This window comes from Leptonychotes weddellii, chromosome 11 (genome assembly GCF_054177405.1).
Source record: "Leptonychotes weddellii isolate Sample4059 chromosome 11, ASM5417740v2, whole genome shotgun sequence".
Taxonomy (NCBI): Eukaryota; Metazoa; Chordata; class Mammalia; order Carnivora; family Phocidae; genus Leptonychotes; species Leptonychotes weddellii.
Genome location: NC_138379.1, coordinates 3781519 through 3785276, shown reverse-complemented (window position 1 = coordinate 3785276; position 3758 = coordinate 3781519). Strand labels below are relative to the sequence as shown.

The following is a 3758-nucleotide window of genomic DNA, read 5'->3' as shown; positions in this document are numbered from 1 at the left end:
TGGCCCAAATGAGTTGGCCCATTTTTCAGATGAGAAAACAGTCTCCAGGGTGAGGAATCTCGCCCTGGGCCCCATGCTGGCAGAGGCGGAGGCCGCGTGCCCCCCAGCAGCCTCAGTTTCCTCACCTGACAGGCTCCCCTAGGAGCCGCCGAGGCCCCGCCCCGTCCAGGTCCCGCCCCCCGCCCAGCGCGGGGAGCCTCAGCCCCGCCTGCACCGCAGCCCCGCACGCTTCAGCCAATCGGCGGCGGCCGGCGTCGGGTGCACTCGGCCTCGCCCGCGGCCCTCCAGCCTCCGGCTCTCGCTCCCTGCGCTCTCAGTGCGCTGCCTCCTCTGCCGCCGCCTCTGCCGCCGCCGCCGCCGCGCCTCCGTTCGCTGACTTGGTAGGGCTGGGCCGAGGCTGCGCGCGCGGGGACGGCGGGCGGGCGAGCGGGCGCGGGCCTGCGGGCTGCGGCGGCTTCCAGGGTAGGGCGCGCGGGGACTGCCAGGGCCCGGACCCGGGCGGGGGCGGGGACAGCGGCGCGGAGGGGAACCCCCAGCATCCCCCCCCGAACGGCGGGGTTCGTCAGGAGCCCAAAATGGGAGCGCGGCAGGGACTCCCCACCTCCCGCCGTGGGTTGGGTCGGGGGCGTCCGCCCGGGGGCCGATCTGCGCGGGGGCCTCCCGTGCGGGTTTGGTGCGGCAGCGGGAGGGATGCTCAACCCTCCGGACTTGGCAGGATGCGCCAAGCTCGGGACTTCCCATTTACCAGGAGTGGATTGGGTCTGGGGGTACGCCCGAGGGGTCGGTCGGCCCGCCGGTACAGTGCAGGAGCTGGAGGGATGCTTGGGTCTCTGGATTTGGCAGGATGCCTCGGGCCTGGGGCCACGAGGGACGCCCGCGCCCTTTTCCTCTCATCCCACCCCTCTCTTAGGAATGGATTGGGTCTGGGGGTCCGTCCGAGGGTCGCTGAGGCTGCAGGAGGGATACTCGGCCTTCTGGACTTGGCGGGGCGCCACCAACCCCCTTTCGATCCCGCCGCATCCCTTCCCCCTCCGGGGGTGGATTGGGTCTGGGGGGCCGTCCTGGGGTCGCGGGCTGGTCCCAAGCGGGAGCTGGAGGGACTCTGGGGCCTCAGGACTCCCCGGTGCGCCGTCCACCCTCTTCCCCGCGGCTGCCCCCGCATTGCAGCCGTCGGGACACGCCCTTGACGCGGGGCTCCCGGCGCGGTCCGAGAGCCCGCCGGGATCGAGATAGGGGCGCCCGGCCGGGATCCCCGCTTGCAAGCGCCCCCACCCCCTGGTGCGGCGCTGGGCGCAGGGCAGGTGGGCGCGGAGAGTCTGCCCAAGGTCGCGCCGGGTCCCGAGCCGCCGCGCGGGGATGGGGGAGGGGCGTCACGTGACCAGGCCTAGGCTCCCTTGGTCCGGGAGCCCGGACGGCGCGGTCAGGGCGGCGGAGCGACCCGGGCCCCGACGGACGCATCCCCTAACTTCAGCTCCCTTGGCGAGCCTACCGCCAGATCAGTTCCTTTCGTTTTGTTCGGAAAGGCCGTGGGTCAGAGTCTTTGTATTGTAAATTGGTGGTTGGTTTTCGTTCCAGCTGAAGGGAACGAAGGTGAGGCCCGACCTTGCTTTTTTTAGAGTTAAAAATCCCGAGCAATTAAGCAGGTTCAATACAGAACAGACTCAGTACTCCCTACTCAGGACAAGGCTTTCGGTTCCTCTTGTGCTCCCTGTGTTGTTAAAATATTTTAAGGGCAGATTGTTGTGGGAAACTGGTAACTTTGTAAGTTACCGAATAAAATGAAAATCTGTTTAACCTTTTTGAAACGTATTTTGTTACACCATCTTCTTGCACCGGCGTCCGGTTTCTGGTCATTCCAGATATTCAAGCGTGTTTATTTTCTTCCGAACCTCAAACCAAGTGATTAAAACATGGCCGAACTCACTGGTCTTTTATTTGTGCCAGCAAACATCACCCCCCCCCCCCCCGCCTTCCCAAAGTATTTAAGGTGACTCGAGATAAGTGTGGCGGACAGAGGAGGACGTTAATGCCGATGAGCGTGCTGATCGTTGAGGCGAGGCGGTGTCCGGTTGTGAGTCCTCTGGGGCCATCGTGTCTGATACGAACTGGATGCAGCCCTCAGAGCGCGGGTTTTGGGTGGTTCTGCCTCTGTGCGCCGGGGTGGGGGGGAGGTGGGGGGGAGCTCCTTTCGCCTACAGAGGACCGGTTTCCTTCCGGTGAGGCATTGCTAGACCTGACCTCGCACGCTGAACTCCCATCTGCTGGAATGAATCAGAGAAAAGGGCCATCTTTGGGAGTGCACATGCTTCGTATCAGAGTGGCAGAAATTGGCATCATGCACAGGCCAAAATAACCTTTTGAGTTTGTACTGAAAACAAGGGGCCTAACCCAGAGGCCAAGGGAATAAACCTGGTGTCCCTGCTGCTGCCGTCCTTGGCCCGACCCTGGACCAGTGGTAACCCAGCGGTCAAGCCTGGGCCTCCGGGGAGTCCCGGGGGAGGGCCCGCGCTTATGCAACCCTGGCCCCTCGTGCCCATTCATAGAAACACTGTTCATTTTTCCTTGGGCTTCGCAGCGAGTCCCTTCCGGACGCGCTTTGGGCGCGCCGGGGCGCGGTGCCGCTGGGGGATGGCATCGGGCGCACTAAGCCCTTAACTGTCCCCAGGGTTGGCCGCGCAGGGCTCGTCCTTCCCAGGGAGAGGCGCTGCGTGTCGCCGGGGGAGGAGGATGGCAGCGCCGGCGACGCGCGCCAGCTCGCTCCGGAAGGTCTCTCCGAGCCGGGCGGGTGGAACAGGATCTGAGCGCCTGGGACGCGCCAGGCCGGGGGCGGGGCTCGTGTTAACCTTTCCCCTACTTTTCTCAGCCGTCACGTGACGCTCGCGGTGGGGGCGGGGCGGGGCGCGCCAGCCGCAGCTGCGGGCGGTGCCCTCGAGGACGCGTTCCAGGCGAACAATTAAAGACGCAGCCTGAGCCCCGAGGGCGGTGGGAAGGTGGGAGGCGGAAACGCGCGCCCGCTCAGGCCCGGGGCTGGTTCGGCACTTTGATTCGGAGCAGTTTTTCCTTTGTTGGAGAAGAGGTTTAGTCATTCTGCGTGGTTATTGCTGGCAGGCCGGAGTTCTGCTGCTGCTGGAAGCCTCAGCTTCACTTCCGGAAGAACTGGTGCTTTTAAGGTTTAAAATAAAATCGGCATGTTTAGAGTGTGTTTCAGAGATTCTCCGTCCCTTACTTTAACGGGGCCTCTTTTCCCCCAATGGCTTGAGCCACTCCTGAGTTTCTCCCGCGGGGACTTTGCTGTTTTAAAGATAAGTAATACAAGCACACGGTCCAAAATGAAGGCGGTGCATATGGGAACAAAGCGCAGAGTTGGCCTCCGCACCCGGGTCCCCGCTCCAGAGACAACCACCCTAACAGTCTTTTTGATGCCTGTAGAAATAGTCTAGTCTGTACAGGTCGCATTTTTTTTTTTTTTAAGTCTGTTAATTAACGCAAGTAAGGAGTATGTTCTGCTCGTTGATTTCTGACATTCTGTTGCCTCTTGGGAACTTCACCTTTTACCCCATGCAAATACTGGATGGACCTTGGCTTCCCAGCAGACCCTGGGCTGAAGCCAACTGACCTTTTTGGGTTAAGGTGATTCGGACCCTCAGTTCTCCGGAATGTCCACCTTTAATGTTCTGTGGGTTGTTTTTCTGCTTAGGAATGTTTTTGGAAGTTAATAATTGAAAGAAATACTGCGGCTGCGATAGGCTTGCGTCTCT

The 3758-nt window shown here is 62.1% G+C and overlaps 1 long non-coding RNA gene across 1 annotated transcript; it reads left to right on the top strand.

Moving 5' to 3' along the window:
* The first annotated feature begins 239 nt into the window (after positions 1 to 239).
* LOC145716096 (uncharacterized) lies at positions 240 to 3195 on the top strand. Its single transcript, XR_014138451.1, has 2 exons — positions 240 to 380; positions 911 to 3195. It is a non-coding gene; the product is annotated as an uncharacterized LOC145716096 (long non-coding RNA).
* The last annotated feature ends 563 nt before the right edge of the window (positions 3196 to 3758 follow it).